Source organism: Scyliorhinus canicula, chromosome 1 (genome assembly GCF_902713615.1).
Source record: "Scyliorhinus canicula chromosome 1, sScyCan1.1, whole genome shotgun sequence".
NCBI classification, from domain to species: domain Eukaryota; kingdom Metazoa; phylum Chordata; class Chondrichthyes; order Carcharhiniformes; family Scyliorhinidae; genus Scyliorhinus; species Scyliorhinus canicula.
In genome coordinates, this window is record NC_052146.1 from 22,727,929 (window position 1) to 22,746,317 (window position 18,389).

General features: G+C 44.3%; 1 protein-coding gene across 1 annotated transcript in view; it reads left to right on the plus strand.

Annotated features, from left to right (window-relative positions):
* The window catches only part of LOC119978852 (sodium- and chloride-dependent GABA transporter 1-like), a 224,618-nt gene extending 217,884 nt beyond the window's left edge, over positions 1–6,734 (plus strand). The window contains exon 14 of the mRNA XM_038820786.1: positions 1,211–6,734. The gene's annotated coding sequence lies outside the window, so the exon portion shown is untranslated. The remainder of the gene's footprint in view (positions 1–1,210) is intronic.
* Positions 6,735–18,389: the final 11,655 nt, after the last annotated feature.

Consider the following 18,389-nt stretch of genomic DNA (forward strand, 5'->3'; position numbering starts at 1 on the left):
CCATACCAGCCTCCCCGAACAGGCGCCGGAATGTGGCAACTAGGGGCTTTTTACAGTAACTTCATTTGAAGCCTACTTGTGACAATAAGCGATTTTCATTTCATTTCATTTCGACTGCTGGAGAGCAGCAGTGATTTCTCACGCTGCCCCGGAAGCTATGGCGTTCTGCCGTTTGGGAATATTTGAATCCGTGAAAATTTATGGTAATCGGGTTCACGCCCTCACTGGACATGAACCTGTTTATGTCACCAACGCAGTGCAGGGAAGATCTAATTCTGAAATGCCCCAACGTACATCCCGTTATGGCCCTCTCGCGAGAGTTAATGGCTATAACGGGATTTGTGAATGGACCCAGAAAATTGCAGCCAATATGTCTGCTTCCTGCCTACTTACACTGCCCCAGCAGTTTCTTTTTATAAATGCTCTAAGTATTTATTTAAACCTTCGCCTGTGTACCTTATGGTATGTTAATTGATCCATTGACCTGCAATCCTTTGTGTCCAAGGATAACATATATTGTTACATTTAAACAACCTTAATAAAAAAACTTGTTTCATATTACATTTAAAATTAATCCAAATAGGGTGGCACAGTGGTTAGTACTGCTGCCTCACGGCGCCAAGGACCCGGGTTCGATGGTCACTGACTGTGTGGAGTTTGCACATTCTCCCTGTGACTGCGTGGGTCTCACCCCCAGAATCCAAAAACAAGATGTGCCGGATAGGTGAATTGGGCATGCCTAAATTGACCCTTAATTGGGAAAAAAAAAGAATTGGGTTCTCTAACTTTATTTTTTAAAATCCAAATGTTTAAAATAATATTGTTACATCAGGAAGACTAATTAAATCCAATAGGTGGCCAGAAGCAATATTGTTCATAAAATCCTCATTGATTCATTCACTGTCCCCATGAAATCATTAAAATTTGCCTTTTTAAGATGGGCAGGAAATTACTGATCAGCCTTTTTATTGAAATTCAACAATTGATACTTCAAAATGTACTTCCAGTTCATTCATGTCCAACGGGCACTTGATTTGATCTGGGACATCACTATTCCTCAGGCAAATCTTTGTCGCTTTTTAAAAAATTACTTTTTCTGAGTTACAAAGCCTGGGCTCGAGAGTGTTGGCAGGGGCAAAGCCCTAATCCAGCTTCTTGCCTGCTCCAGAAATCAATTCAAATTGAATCCAATTCATGGTCCCCACCAGAGAGACATACCAGATCCAGGCATTCCACCTGACCTCACGCTCATCTTAGCCAACAGGCCGAGAAGTGATATCTTTGTCATTTTTAAAATCCGTTTTCTTCTTTGCAAATCTTTTATGTGCACCATTCTTGTTAATAGGTTTATTAAATTGATTATTAAGAAGCTTATTACAATTCCTATTCTAAGATTTACTAAAGCAATTGGCCCTTTTATTGAGACTAACTCTAGACTTCTTCCTCAAAATTCAAATTAAATTAAAAGTCTGTAACAACATCCACTTACACCTGAACTGGATGTGGCTACACACTATACATCAAATTTAGATGCATCAATTTAAGATGTTATCCCTAGAGTTGTCACTACAGATGTTAATTTAGTGCTTGTAATCTTGCCCTTCTAAAGGCCTCTGTTGACCTCTTCTCATAGATTTGTTTCTAGATGCTATAATCCTGGCCAGAATTCTCCGGCTGTTGGGATTCTCTTTTCCCGCTGGCAACGCACCCCTTCCCAAGTGTTTCCCAGAGGCCTGGGGTGATTTCAATGGGAAATGCCATTGACAAGCGGTAGGAAGATAGAAACCGTCGGCAGCGAACACTGCGCTTCCGAGAAACACCCAGCTGGGGAACTGGGGAATTCCGCCATATATCAATCATTACCTTGATAGCAGGAAAATCCTTGTACTTAGTTCAAGGACGAGCTCCATTTTCCTCCTCCATCTATTTACATTTCCTACCCTTTTACTTTGAGAGGGAATATTCGTGCTCACAATTTCAATCTGCATATAGTACATAGGAATTACTTGACCAAATCTTCTTGTTTCTTCCATTCCAGGCTATGGTGCAGTAGTGTCCTTCTTTCTTAGATTTGTAACAGCTGGTTTAAAAAAAAACCTGAATAAAATGCTTGGACTTAAATGTTTAAGAATAACTAAGAAAAAAATAATTAAGTAAAAAATCTGGGGAATGCAGTTTGTCTCCCATTGCCAACATCTCCCTGATTCACCATTGTTACAGCTGGTATCTCTCTTGCTGTTCTAGCTTGATCACCGATGTGCCCAGTTAATTGATCTTGCCCAGAGCTACAGTCAGCTTTGCTGCCCTGGGGTCAGTGAAGGGAAATCAGCCAGTGTTCCCACTGCCAGGCACTGTCGAGAAACTCTCTTGCTGCACGTGCAAGTGCACAGATGTGATTTAGACAGACTATGCTGTTGTATCCCTCCAATACAAACACTTGAACGAATACCAAACGATGACTGGCACCCAGTAAATTAAAACTTAGCATGGATTTCAGTGAATTGAAGCTCAGAAGAGGAGAAAATGGGAACAAGAAAAAATGTTCTTTAAATCTGGAAGAGTTACGCGGTAGTTAGCACCATCCTTGCACCTGCTTCAACACCTTAAAAGATCTGTTGAGCAGTGTTTTTCTACTAGCTTTTTGATAAAATTTGTTTGCTTCTTAAATCATTCACCTTGCAATTTCTGAACATTTTTTAATGGATGGTTCAGAAAGTAAATATTTGTGCGATAAAGGCAGTATGTGTTAGAGTTGTAAATTAAACTTAAATGAAATGTTTTAAGTTTGCTCCAGAATCTGCGTGTGTTGTCTGTCTTAACCATATATGCATGATTTTCTGTTTTTAGTTTTCGATGCCATGTAGTGAATTTTCAACATTTTAATCTAAGACCTAGGAAAACCAATAACAGTTTTAAGTAACGGAAATATAGAGTGGTGGGATACAGGTTTGCTGAGTTGCCATTTTGTATTGTACTTCAGTGGCTGTAAAGTGTTAAGACATCAGGTAGTCATGAAAAGTGCTCTGTAAATGCAAGTCTTTCTGTCTAATGGAGGTTCAATAACAATGATCGCAAGGATAAATTGCAGGAAGAAGTGGAATGGGTTTCGTTAAAGTCATCTCGGCTGACATTTACACAGCTCTGAGTGGCTGTCTGAGGGCAGTACGGTGGAAAGTTTGGATAAAAGAATGTTCTGACAGCTGGTTTATGGTCCAAGAAGAATGGAACGCTTTTGATTGGAAGGTGGAATTTGAGGATGATTATCCTCAATTGGCATTCTCAACTGGGAAGAAAAGAATAAGTCTTCATTTCATATTGAAACTAGCTCCCAAATTCCAATCTACTCATTGTGTCTAATAGAATCATGTTGGATTTTGCTATGATTTTGTCTCCTTATTGTTGCTTCATTGGTCATTACTGATTTTTCTTTAAATTCAAGATTGTTTTTATTTTCCATTAGAAGAATCCTTTGGTGTTGTAAACCTGTGATTACTAAAACTGTTCTCTTTAACATCTTTTTGTTGCATAAAGCTGCTGTATTGTATGTTGTAATCAGGAAACGTTGATCAGAATCATATGAGAATTTGAGTTTTTAATTTGTCAGTATGTCGCTGCTTTTTTATTTTTGGGAGGAAAGGATATAACTTAGTTACTACACAAATATTTTATTGTGTCATTTCTGTGTTTTAAACCATGACCTATATTTATGTTTTTTCTATACATTCCTGAACACAACTGATCTCCAATGGAGTGCTTTGTGTTTACAGTTACAGATGTGACACAGGGATGGTTATTCATGTATATATGTACAATGAATTACTGGTATATATTAAGTTGAAAAATCTTCTCCAAAGTACTACCGTTTGTGGTTACATGGATATGAATTGCTGCTTAATATTGGGAGATGCAGTTGCAACTTCCTACTGGAAAGATAAAACAAGACCAGTGATTCTTTAATTTCATCCAATGTAAACAAACCACCTCTTAACCATTATACTGTGCAACCTCAAGTGCTGTCATACCCCACATCTCCCCTCCTAGTACTGTTAACTCCTGAGGCAGGTGAAAGGGGGTATGGGGGGACCCTGAGCAATTTCCTTTAAGCTGGTTAAGGAAACTCAGAGACCATGAAGACTCAGGAGAACCATGACGTTGGAAACTTATTTAACTCCCTCCACTCATTTCAAGATTGTCTTCATTCAGGAACTTGTCAAGTCCTATTTAAAGGAAAGTAGCATGGCTGTACTAAGCACAACTCCCAGTAGCCAGGTCCAGAGAGCAACAATCCTCATTTTAAAAGATGTACCTCCCGTCAACTAATCTAATTTTGTGCCTTCATATTTAATAGCTATCTTCTCATCCATTCTGAAAAGCTTAATCAAATCTGCTCCAATTTAACCGTCTTGATTTTTAGAGGGCAGCCAAGCGCTCCAGACTGAATAACCCTCTTTCTAACCCTATCCTTAAAATGAAGCATGAAAAATTTAGGATCATCCTTGTTTTCTTTGCACTCCTATAAAGTCTCAATGATGCATAGAATTTCCGATTCCGGTATTGTTGTAATGCTTCAGATTGTTTGAATAAGAATTAGTCTTTCACAGATGTGTTTGGAATATCCCAGACTCTGGTTCCGGGACTCGTACTGTTTCAAACTTTGATTCAGAAGCACAATGCAAATTAATCATGGTGGCGGTCTGATGTAACAGAGGTACTGAAAGATGAACAAATTTGTTAATAGGCAGAACTTTGTAGATTCAAATTCAACAAGAGTACCAGGTCTTATTGGAAGAAATTTTGGGGACTTGATGAATATTGGAATATTGTTGCAGAAGTGAAAGAAACCTGTGAGTGTGAGTAACCTTAATATCATCAGCCATTGAAAAGGAGCAGTCAAAGCAAATAGAATGCTTGGTTGTTGAGAAAGATCAGCAGCAAACCCCATACCTGAATTGGAATACTGAAGCTGTGTAGTGCTCTGTAAACCTTTTTAGATACTCCATTCAGCCTTGGTTTACAAGACACGAGGAAAGCCAAGTGTGTAGAGAAGGGTGAATTCCTTGTGCTGAGGATTATATTATGAGGAACACCAAATCCTGGCACCTGACCGAAAGACACCTCTGCAGCACCTGTGAGGAAAGATTAGAAAACTCAGCCTTGAAAGGACAAATGACGGACGTCCTTATAAAACTAACAAAGTACTAAGTGGAATGGAAATGGTAAATCTGACAGACCATTTCAAGCTAGAACAATCACTACAGGACAACGGTACAAATGAATAGAGAGAACTTTGAGGACTGGTGTCGGGAAGCACCCCTTCATTATGAATAATGGCAGAATGATAGAGGGGAGGTAATGGGAGATAAAATTCTGGAATCATTTCCGAGAATATTAGATCTGTGAGTGACAGGATGGGGCACAATGATCTCCCTCAACTATATTCACATTTTATCTTGTATCCAGTTGACTGAGATCCCCAATAGTTTGTAACCTGCTTTTTTTTTGGATGTTTCTAACGAGTGTTGAGAATTGTCGAACTATAGTTCCCTCCCTAAACTGTCCACCTTTATAGACCATTTCGCATTTGCGTCAAGAAAAAGTTGACACTTTGATATTCAGCATTTCATGCAAGTCTGGAAGAACCAGGTGTTTATTCAGTAGTTTGTGCCTCGCCAAGATGCACTTCACTTGGATACCTCAATCTATAAACTGTTGGTGACACCAGTACTCCTGACACTGACAATACAGGAGTGGTGGTGGGTGCAGTGTGAGCCCAGAAGTGGAAGAGGAGGAAAAACAGGATCTGGGCAGTAAAGAGATTGTGGTAATGTTGACTGATCTGAAGTTCTTGCATTTGTGGTGTGTTTTGAACCAGCACCCTATTTAAAAAGCTCGACTAGGAGGCCCTCATAAAGGTGGACTTATTTGGGCATCCATATTGCCAGAGAAAGACTGTTCAAACTTGAATTCCAGAGTTCATTGGTGGTGACCTGGAGGAATACTGTGGTGTAAATTTCTATTCAATTATATTCTTTTAATGTCAAATTATTTTTAAAATATTTTATAAACCATTTTTAACATGTATTTAACTTTTTGGAAGGTGTGGTTTAAATAAAACAGTTTACACAGGTTACAGTGTTCAATTTATTCAAATGATGTACTGCAGTGTTCGCTTTTCCTGTTAAACCATCCAACTTGTATAACCGGCACTGTATTAACTCATACAAACCCAACCTGAAGTGCTAAGGACTTACTTTTACACTCTATCTGTTTAATTTGAATTTGCTTGTCTGTTTAATTTGAATTTAGCATCAAAGAGCCAGTTCCTGGCATTTATGGTAAATTTGTTTTCTATAGCTCAGTGGGACACCCATAGGCTAATGAGAATGGATTAAACAGCATAAACATCAGGAACTGGTTCATTGATTCTGGACCTCGAGATAGAATTAAGGGAACAGAATAAAAACAGCTTTTGGTTTAGTTCTAAACTATAAGATGCAATAACAACAAGACCTTTCTGCATCTGTCAAGATTTAGCTTTTCATGTAAAATAATGCAGTCATCAGTAATAGATGTTAGAGAAAATGTATCTGCATGATGTGTATCCTATTTGGTCATCTTGTGAGTTTTATTGAACTCTGTGTTTGTAAACATAAATTCCAGGGATTCAATTTTTGGAAAGTGTACTTATTTTTGTAAAATATTGCCTTTAAAATAAATTAACAAATATAGTCAAAGTTTTGATTTTCCTCAGTGTTTGAAATTTATGGCTCCAAAATATGTGTTGTTTTTTTTATATACATAAAGCATGTAATAAACAATGTTATACATTATTATTATTTAAATCTTATTACAATGGCAAAATGGATATGCTTTGACTGTGAATGTCAAGCATGATAAGTTCATAACTCAGACTGATTCGTTTATAAGACCTTGTTACTATCCCAGTTGGTGTTACTACTTCAGGGAAGATTCCAGAATGCAACCCTGGCTCAAAAGATCGTAATTTACTTTTTTTTTTAAACGTAGAGTCACAAGATTGGTAATTAGTTTTTAACAACAAGAAAATAAACATTAAACATGGTACAATATTGCTTCACAAATGGAGACTGTTGGTTACAACAAATAAACACCCTGGTAAACATACTTACCAGCAATCAACTATACAGTCTGTAAGTTTTCAAAAAATAACAGCCACTCTGAACCAAATGACCGATGCTATGGATTCCTTCATTATGATCCACACCAGGTTTTCCAACTATCCTGTCAAACAAAGCCTCTGCTCCATCTTTAATAAGGAATCCAGCACCAGGGTGTCCACCTCCTTTCCAGCTTCCTTTGTCTTGAATTGCAACATGCACCCAAAATTCTACAAACTCAGGTACTCCGTACTCAACAGAAAATTATTGCTTCAAACCCTGGAAATAAGGACACCAATCATTGTTTCGGATATGTGGCTGGATCATAGCCATAAGATATAGGAGCAGAATTAGGCTACTTGGCTCATCAAGTTTGCTCCGCCATTCAATCATGGCTGAAATTTGTCTCGCCCCCATTCTCCTGCCTGATACACCATCAATAACACACAAGTGATGAACATAACTGAGGCTAAAATACACTAAACAGCAAGCCTCCTGCCTCTGGGTCCGGAGGCGGAGACTTGCTTTTTATATAGAAACCTGGGGGGAGGAGCCACAGGTGGAGCCAGCTTGGACAAGCCTTGGCATGCACAATACAATGCATACTGTAATGCAATAACGTGGTTTACCACATTCACCCCTGTTTTAAAACGTTTGGCGGGGGTGAAGTGATCTTAAAGGTCAAGTCTGTCGGGGGTTTTGACCTACCGCCGTGATTGCCCCAGTCCCGGCTATGGTGTCGGCGTCGAGACCTGCGCGTCTGGGAACGTGTTGTCTTCTTCACCCAGATGTTGGGGGGCGGGGGGGGGGGGGGTGCTTGTCGCTGGTGGGCCTGCGAGTGTCAGTTTATGAGGGAGGTGGGCTTGCTGTTTAGTGTATTAAATTACACCATCGATAACACACGACGAGTTGATAAAGTTAACTGAGGCAATATACACTAAACAGCAAGCCTCCGGCCTCTGGACCCAAACTGAGTCCGGAGGCGGAGACTTGCCACTTTTATACAGAAGCCCGAGGGGAAGAGCCACAGGCGCAGCCAGCTTCGACAAGCCCAGGCATGCACAAGACAATACAATGTCATATAATGCAATAACGTGGTTTACCACACTGCCTTCTCCTCATGACCCCCTAAGCCCCTTACTAATCAAGATCCTATCTATCTCTGTCTTAAAGACACTCAGTGAATTGGCCTCCACATCCTGCGGCAAAGAATTCCACAAATTCACCACCCTCTGGCTGAAGAAATTTCTCCTCATCTCTGTTTTAAAGGATCGTCCCTTAAGTCTGCGATTGTGCCCTCTGGTTCTAGTTTTTCCTACAAGTGGAAACATCCTCTCCACATCCACTCTATCCAGGCCTCACAGTATCCTGTAAGTTTCAATAAGATTCCCTCTCATCCTTCTAAACTCCAAAGAGTACAGACCCAGAATCTTCAACCGTTCCTCGTATGACAAGCTCTTCATTCCACCCTCATCAGCTCTTCCCTTCCCATGCCTGATTTTAACTTGCATAAATAGTATCCTGTTCCAAAGGCAGTCCTCTTTGATTTTTTTACCTCAATATTCTTGGAACTTTTCCATTTCCTAGTTTCTAAAACTAATTGTCCTTAAATTTCCCTGGAGCTTCTTTTCGTGCACATTATTCCATTTGTACGGCTTTTCTGCTTCTAGCAAAGCTGAGAGCTGTTCACCTTCTTGCTTCCTAGCCCCAACTGATAAAAATTCAGTTAAAACTACACTCAAAAACATTCTTACCCCAAAGGTGCCCCTGGTTACTAAGGAACGACTTTATACTTCTCCCAGCTTATTTACTTTTCACGCCATAACTCCCTTGAAGCACAATATGTTTTTTTTTGCAATTTAGCGTGGCCAATCCACCTACCCTGCGCATCTTTGGGTTTCAACAGTATTATCGCATCCGCGTACGAGGCAGCGTCCCTGATAATAAGGTATACTTGCGGGTTCACCCGGGGGTTGAGAACTCGCAGTTTGTGGGTCTTGGCGATGGCGGCAAATTTGATGTAGAATTCAAAGCAGCGTAGCCAGTGTTCAAACGCGGTAGTGGCGTCGGCTGCTTGGGGTCCAGCTCCAGTCGATCAGGTATGTGTGATTGGCCATCTTGAAACTTTTTTTTTATAAATGTTTTTTATTGGATTTTTGAACAGAGAATATTTTGCCGTTATGTACACAGGATATGTAGGCATCTATTTGTGCCGGCGAGGTACTTCCGGAAGGCAATCCTCGAGTGGATCTGGTGCCGGTGTTGCCCCTCGCTTCTCCCGGCCGTATTTTGCCGCCACTGTCTTCTCATGCACGCTGCCACTTCTGCCAGCCCTCCCGTCTTCTGCCTGTATTCTCCTTTTTCTCGGTTCCTGTGGACGTCAAGTTGGTTAACGTTTCCCTGCCTCCCCCCCCCACCCCCCACCCTGGCTCTCCTCTGTTGTTCCCTGTCTCTTCCCTCCTCCCCCCACCCCGCTGTTCGCCTTTCCTTCCCTCCTCCCCCTCCGTGGTTCGCCTTTCCTTCCTCTTAGATTTAGCTGTCCCTCCACCCCCTCTCCCAGTCTATCTCACCCTCTCATGCTTAGGCTGCATTCCCCTGTTTCTTGGCTACCTGGCTATTCTTCTACTTGTTTGTTGGCCACAAACAAGTCCCAGAACAATTGCATGAATGGCTCCCACGTTCTGTGGAAGCCGTTGTCTGACCCTTGGATGGCAAATTTAATTTTCTCCATTTGGAGATATTCCGAGAGGTCGGACAGCCAGTCTGCAGCTCTGGGTGATGCTGCTGACCGCCAGCCAAACAGGATTCTACGGCGGGCGATCAGGGAGGCAAAGGCAAGGGCGTCTGCCCTCCTCCCCAGGAATAGATCTGGCTGGTCTGAAACCCCGAAGACCGCCACTTTCGGGCATGGCTCCACCCTCACCCCCACCACTTTGAACATTGCCTCAAAGAAGGCTATCCAGTACTCCACAAGTCTGGGGCAAGACCAGAACATGTGGGCGTGGTTGGCCGGGCCTCTTTGGCACCGTTCACATCTGTCCTCCTCCTCCGGGAAGATCCTACTCGTACGTGTTCTTGTTAAGTGGGCTCTATGCACCACTTTTAGCTGCGTCAGGCTGAGTCTTGCACAGGTGGAGGTAGAGTTGACCCTCTGCAGTGCTTCGCTCCAGAGTCCCCACTCTGTCTCGATCCCCAGGTCCTCCTCCCATTTCATTCTTGTTGCGTCCAGTACGGTGTCGGCCCCTTCTACCAGTCGGTCGTACAAGTCGCTACAGTTTCCTCTCTCTAATATGCTTGCGTCCAGTAACTCTTCCAGTAGTGTCTGTCTTGGCGGTTGTGGGTCAGTCCTTGTCCCTTTTCGTAGGAAGTTTCTGAGCTGCAGGTACCTTAGCTCATTCCCCCTGGCCAACTGGAATTTCTCCGTCAGTTCATCCAGTGTTGCGACCCTGCCGTCGGTGTATAGGTCCCGGACTGTCAGTGTCCCCTCGTCCTGTCTCCACCTTTTGAAGGTGGCGTCAGTCAGTGCTGGTGTGAACCTCTGGTTGTTGCAGATGGGAGCTTTATCCGACATTCCATCTTAAAACTTTAAGCGAATTAAATTGATGTACCATCAATAACGACAGAAGATGAGTTGAGAGTGAAACTGTGGCTTTAATTAGCTTAAAGATACCTGCTGGCAGCCGGCCCCAGACTGAAGGCAGGGTCGGAGGTTGGCCACCTTTATACCTGAGCCCGAGGGGAGGAGCCACAGGCGGAGCCAGCAGGGACAAGCCCAGGCATGTTATATACAGCAGGTATAATACAATACAGTGGTTTACCACACCATCATTGAATCCCCACTACTAGCATCCTGGGGATCACCATTGACCAGAAATTTAACTAGACTAGCCATATAAATACTGTGGCTACAACAGCAGGTCAGAGGCGAGGAATCCTTTGGCAAGTAACTCACCACCTGACTCCCCAAAGCCTGTCTGCAATCTACAAGGCATAAGTCAGGAGTGTATTGGAATACTCTACACTTTCCGAGATGAATGCAGCTTCAACAACACTCGAAGCTTGACACCATCCAGGACAAAAGCAGCCCCGCTTGATCGGCGTCCCTTCCACAAACATTCAGTCCCTCCACCACTGACACACAATAGCTGCAGTGTGCATCACCTACAAGATGCACTGCAGGAACGTGCCTTCCAATCTCATGACCACTACCATCTAGAAGGGCAAAGGCAACAGAGACATGGGAATACAACCACCTGGAAGCTCCTCTCCCAGCCACTCACCATCCTGACTTGGAAATACATCACCATTCTTTCACTGTTGCTGGGTAAAAATCCTGGCGCTCCCACCCCCAGCTGCACTGTGGATATCCTACACTACATAGCCTGCAGCAGTTCAAGAAGGCAGCTCACCACCACCTTCGCAAGGGCAATTAGGGATGGGCAATTAAGGCTGCCCTCGCCAACTGACCATTCAGTACATCAAATTTATGTCAGTTTGCTTCTCTATACCTATACAACCCAGTGTCTCAAAAATTATAACAATAAGGATATTGTTTTCCCCAAGTAATTTTCAGTTTTAGTCCCAGTTTTTTTTCCACATTTCTTACATGATCTCCTCCAAACATCCATGGATTTTACTCGGTTCTTTTCCTAGAAACGTCTGGACTTCGCCAGCCAGATACTTGACTATCCCACTTAAAAAAACAAATGCAGTTTGTTTGTCTGGGGAATCAGATTTTATTATTCTAGTAATTTTCCTACACCTGTTTCACATAAATTTCTGTACTCCATTTTCCATCAACTAGTTTTCTCTTTGCAGAATTTTTGGCTCTGCATCAGCAAGTTTCTGGCACAGAAATGCACATTCAAATTTAAGGCATCCTCAAATTTCCAGCATTCAGCCAAGGCCTGTCTACAGATGATCCTGTCAATACAGGAACTCTCTGTCATACTCCTGGGGAATTTGATTATCTCTGAATTACTTTGTAAGATGTTAATAATTCAAACTGCGGGACAACTTTAAGTTGATTTCTATAACCTTAAATCCAACCCCAAACCAGAAACGGTGTATTATGTTCAGACGACGAATTCCATTAAAATGTAAGAACGCAAAAATAAAGTTTAGAATACTTAAATTGGACTTGGTGTTTGACACTTTGGTCTGCCCTATTCTTTGCTATTTATAAACATGAATCTGTGTGAGGTTTTCTGTTCTTCTGTTAAGGTGATAGGTCAGGGTGTAAAGCACGCAATATTGCTCTATATACATTGGTGGTAATGTAAACATGTTAGGTTCCCCAAACATTGACAGCAAGGATTTGGAGCAAAGAGTAATTTATTCACTAACTTAATGGTTACTTCATGCTTGTACTCTGCCCGCGCTTCTGGAGAGATCTCCCTCACTCCGGACAAACAACGTCTTTTGTAGTCACGTCATCATGTGGCCATCTGGTCTACTTCTTTAATGGCAACACCAGTGGCATGAGAGGTAACGTGTGCGCCTTCGGAGACTATCTACAGAGCATTTTGTAACATACAAATTAAGCAGACTAACAATGCTGTTATAACCTGCCTGCTTACCATTGGCTGGGGACTAACGACAATCCCACAATCCTGTGGGAGTATGAGCTTCCCCAATGAGGGGGGGGGGGGGGGGGGGGGGGCGGAGAAATCATTAGCAGACTCCCTGCATAAATAGAGCTGGCCAGTTTGGAACCAGGGAGAGAGAGGAGTGGGCAGCAAGGGAAGTTGCTGCTGCTGCTGTTGTGTATATATGTTATTGTAATTAAATGTTATTTCTCTGTATCCTGAAAACTCGTGCTGGATTCTTCGTGGCCCTCACACAAAATGCATAACTATTTACATAAATGGTGAAGCACAAATTAAATTGTTGCATTTGTAGTTTGGCTGGTAACATATGGAACCTTGTGTTCAGTTTGCTCAGGATTGCAAAGATGATTCTGGATAAGAGCGAGAGTGACAGGGTAGTTGTTATGGGGGACTTTAACTTTCCAAATAGTTCAAGTACTTTAGATGGGCCCGTTTTTGTCCAATGTGTGCAGGAGGGTTTCCTGATGCACTATGTAGATAGGCCAACAAGAGGCGAGGCCGTATTGGATTTGGTACTGGGTAATGAACCTGGACAGGTGTTAGATTTGGAGGTAGGTGAGCACTTTGGTGATAGTGACCACAATTCGATTACGTTTACTTTAGCGATGGAAAGGGATAGATATATACCGCAAGGCAAGAGTTATAGCCGGGGGAAAGACAATTATGATGCGATGAGGCAAGACTTAGGATGCATCGGCTGGAGAGGAAAACTGCAGGGAATGGGCATAATGGAAACGTGGAGCATGTTCAAGGAACAGCTACTGCGTGTCCTTGATAAGTATGTACCTGTTAGGCAGGGAGGAAGTGGTCGAGCGAGGGAACCATGGGTTACTAAAGCAGTTGAAACACTTGCCAAGAGGAAGAAGGAGGCTTTTGTAAAGATGAGACGCGATGGTTCAGTTAAGAACATAAGAACTAGGAGCAGGAGTAGGCCATCTGGCCCCTCGAGCCTGCTCCGCCATTCAATTAGATCATGGCTGATCTTTTGTGGACTCAGCTCCACTTTCCGGCCCGAACACCATAACCCTTAATCCCTTTATTCTTCAAAAAACTATCTATCTTTACCTTAAAAACATGTAATGAAGGAGCCTCAATTGCTTCACTGGGCAAGGAATTCCATAGATTCACAACCCTTTGGGTGAAGAAGTTCCTCCTAAACTCAGTACTAAATCTACTTCCCCTTATTTTGAGGCTCTGTCCCCTAGTTCTGCTGTCACCCGCCAGTGGAAACAACTTGCCCGCATCTATCCTATCTATTCCCTTCATAATTTTAAATGTTTCTATAAGATCCCCCCTCATCCTTCTAAATTCCAACGAGTACAGTCCCAGTCTACTCAACCTCTCCTCATAATCCAACCCCTTCAGCTCTGGGATTAACCTAGTGAATCTCCTCTGCACACCCTCCAGCGCCAGTACGTCCTTTCTCAAGTAAGGAGACCAAAACTGAACACAATACTCCAGGTGTGGCCGCACTAACACCTTATACAATTGCAACATAACCTCCCTAGTCTTAAACTCCATCCCTCTAGCAATGAAGGACAAAATTCCATTTGCCTTCTTAATCACCAGTTGTACCTGTAAACCAACTTCTGTGACTCATGCACTAGCTAGTTAGGGTGCTTGAGAGTTACAAGTTGGCTAGGAAGGCTCTAAAGAGAGAGCTAAGAAGAGCCAGGCAAGGACATGAGAAGTCTTTCGCAGGTAGGATCAAGGATAACCCTAAACCTTTCTATAGATATGTCAGGAATAAAAGAATGACTAAGGTAAGAGTAGGGCCAGTCAAGGACAGTAGTGGGACGTTGTGCGTGGAGTCCGAGGAGATAGGAGAGATGCTAAATGAGTATTTGTCATCTGTATTCACGCAGGAAAAAGACAAAGTTGTCGAGGAGAATACGGAGATACAGGCTACTAGACTAGAAGGGTTAGAGGTTCATAAGGAGGAGGTGTTAGCGATTCTGGAAAGTGTGAAAATAGATAAGTCCCCTGGGCCAGATGGGATTTATCCTAGGATTCTCTGGGAAGCTAGGGAGGAGATTGCTGAGCCTTTGATCTTTAAGTCATCTTTGTCTACAGGAATAGTGATAGAAGACTGGAGAAATGCAAATGTTGTCCCCTTGTTCAAGAAGGGGAGTAGAGATAACCCCGGTAACTATAGGCCAGTGAGCCTTACTTCTGTTGTGGGAAAAGTCTTGGAAAGGTTTATAAGAGATAGGATGTATAATCATCTGGAAAGGAATAATTTGATTAGAGATAGTCAACATGGTTTTGTGAAGAGTAGGTCGTGCCTCACAAACCTCATTGAGTTCTTTGGGAAGGTGACCAAACAAGTGGATGAGGGTAAAGCAGTTGATGTGGTGTATATGGATTTCAGCAAAGCGTTTGATAAGGTTCCCCACGGTAGGCTATTGCAGAAAATACGGAGGCATAGGATTCAGGGTGATATAGCAGTTTGGATCAGAAATTGGCTAGCTGGAAGAAGACAAAGGGTGGTGGTTGATGGGAAATGTTCAGACTGGAGTCCAGTTACTAGTGGTGCACCACAAGGATCTGTTTTGGGGCCACTGCTGATTGTCATTTTTATAAATGACCTGGAGGAGGGCGTAGAAGGATGGGTGAGTAAATTTGCAGATGACACTAAAGTCGGTGGAGTTGTGGACAATACGGAAGGATATTACAAGTTGCAGAGGGACATAGACAAGCTGCAGAGCTGGGCTGGTAGGTGGCAAATGGAGTTTAATGTAGAAATGTGTGAGGTGATTCATTTTGGAAGGAATAACAGGACAACAGAGTACTGGGCTAATGGTAAGGTTCTTGGTAGTGTGGATGTGCAGAGAGATCTCGGTGTCCATGTCCATATATCCCTGAAAGTTGCCACCCAGGTTGAGAGGGTTGTTAAGAAGGCGTACGGTGTGTTATATTTTATTGGTAGAGGAATTGAGTTTCGGAGCCATGAGGTCATGTTGCAGGTGTACAAAACTCTGGTGCGGCTGCATTTGGAGTATTGCGTACAGTTCTGGTCGCCTCATTATAGGAAGGACGTGGAAGCTTTGGAACGGGTGCAGAGGAGATTTACCAGGATGTTGCCTGGTATGGAGGGAAAATCTTATGAGGAAAGGCTGATGGACTTGAGGTTGGTTTCGTTAGAGAGAAGAAGGTTAAGAGGTGACCTAATAGAGGCATACAAAATGATCAGAGGGTTAGATAGGGTGGACAGCGAGAGCCTTCTCCCGCGGATGGAGGTGGCTATCACGAGGGGACATAGCCTTAAATTGAGGGGTAATAGATATAGGACAGAGGTCAGAGGTGGGTTTTTTACGCAAAGAGTGGTGAGGCCGTGGAATGCCCTACCTGCAACAGTAGTGAACTCGCCAACATTGAGGGCATTTAAAAGTTTATTGGATAAGCATATGGATGATAAGGGCATAGTGTAGGTTAGATGGCCTTTAGTTTTTTTTCCATGTCGGTGCAACATTGAGGGCCGAAGGGCCTGTACTGCGCTGTATCGTTCTATGTCCTCCTCAATGCAGCACCGCAGTAAATATGCTGCTCCTTCTCAATGCAGCACCGCAGTAAATATGCCGCTCCTTCTCAATGCAGCCCCACAGTAAATATGGTTGGTCACCGTGCACAAAAGGGACCTAATAGCGCTGGAGCGCGTCTGGGAGGACTTCCTGCCACTGGGAGACTTGGAGCTTTCTGGACCGGAGGGCCAGTAGGACGGTGTTCCAGACCGTTGCATTCTCCCTTTCCACCTGCCCGTTCCCCCTGGGGTTGTAGCTGGTAGTCCTGCTCGAGGCAATGCCCTTGTCAAGCAGGTACTGACGCAGCTCGTCGCTCATGTAGGACGAACCCCGGTCGCTGTGTACGTAGCTGGGGAAACCAAACAGGGTGAAGATGCTATGCAGGGCCCTAATGACTGTGTGGGAGGTCATGTCGGGGCACGGGATAGTGAATGGGAAACGGGAGAACTCGTCTACGGCGTTTAAGAAGTAAACGTTCTTGTTAGTTGAGGGGAGTGGCCCTTTGAAATCAATCGCGAGACGTTCAAAGGGCCTAGAAGCCTTGACCAGGTGGGCCCTGTCTGGTCTATAGAAGTGCGGTTTGCACTCCGCACAGATCGGGCAGTCCCTGGTGACCGCTTTCACCTCCTCGTTGGTGAAAGGCAGGTTTCGGGCCCTGATGTAGTGGGCGAGCCGGGTGACCCTGGGTGGCAGAGGTCACTGTGAATGACCTTTAATCGGTCGATCTGCGCGCTGGCGCATGTCCCACGGGATAGGGCATCCGGAGGCTCGTTGAGCTTCCCAGGTCGATATTTGATATCGTAATTGTAGGTGGAGAGTTCGATCCTCCACCTCAGAATTTTGTCGTTTGTGATTTTGCCCCTTTGCGAGTTGTCGAACATGAAGGCAACCGATCTTTGGTCGGTGATGAGGGTGAACCTCCTACCTGCGAGGTAGTCACTCCAGTGACGGATAGCCTCCACAATGGCTTGTGCTTCTTTCTCGACTGAAGAGTGTCGGAGTTCTGAAGCGGAGGGGGTACGGGAGAAAAATGCGACTGGTCTCCCTGCCTGATTTAACGTGGCTGCTAGAGCTACCTCTGAGGCGTCGCTCTCTACCTGAAATGGAGTGGATTCATCCACCGCCCGCATGGCTGCTTTGGCGTTGTCCTCCTTGATGCAGTCGAAGGCCTGGCGTGCCTCGGCTGACAGGGGAAATCGTGTGGCCCTAAAGAGTGGGCGGGCTTTGTCCGCATATTGAGGGACCCACTGGGCGTAGTAGGAGAAGAACCCCGAGCACCGTTTGAGGGCCTTGGGGCAATTGGGGAGGGGGAGTTCTAAGAGGGGGCGCATACGGTCCGGGTCTGGGCCCAGGACTCCGCTTTCCACGACATAGCCGAGGATGGCTAGTCTGGATGTGCGGAAAATGCATTTCTCCTTGTTGTACGTGAGATTCAGTTTCTGTGCCATCTGGAGAAAACGGTGGAGGTTGGTGTCGTGGTCCTGCTGGTCATAGCCGCAGATGGTGACATTTTCCAAGTACGGAAACGTGGCCCGCAGCCCGTACTGGTCCACCATTCAGTCCATTGCTCGTTGGAACACCGAGACCCCATTAGTGACGCCGAAGGGAACCCGGAGGAAATGGAAGAGGCGGCCATCGGCCTCGAATGCCGTGTAGTGGCGGTCCTCCGGGTGGATTGGGAGCTGGTGGTATGCAGACTTCAGATCCACCGTGGAAAAGAGCCGGTACTGGGCGATCTGGTTTACCATGTCTGCAATCCTGGGGAGGGGATACGCGTCGAGGAGCGTAAATCTATTTATGGTCTGACTGTAGTCGACCACCATATGGAATTTTTCCCCGGTCTTAACGACCACCACCTGAGCTCTCCAGGGACTATTGCTGGCCTCTATAACCCCCTCACTGAGTAGCCTTCGGACCTCTACTCTGACAAATACCCTATCCTGCAGGCTATACCGCCTGCTACGAGTGGCTACGGGTTTACAGTCCTTAGTGAGATTGGCAAAGAGAGGAGGGGGGGGAATTCGCAACGTAGCGAGGCTGCAGATCGTGAGTGGGGGCAGGGGCCCGCCGAAGCTGAGGGTGAGGCTCTTGAGGTTGCATTGGAAGTCTAGGCCTAATAAGAG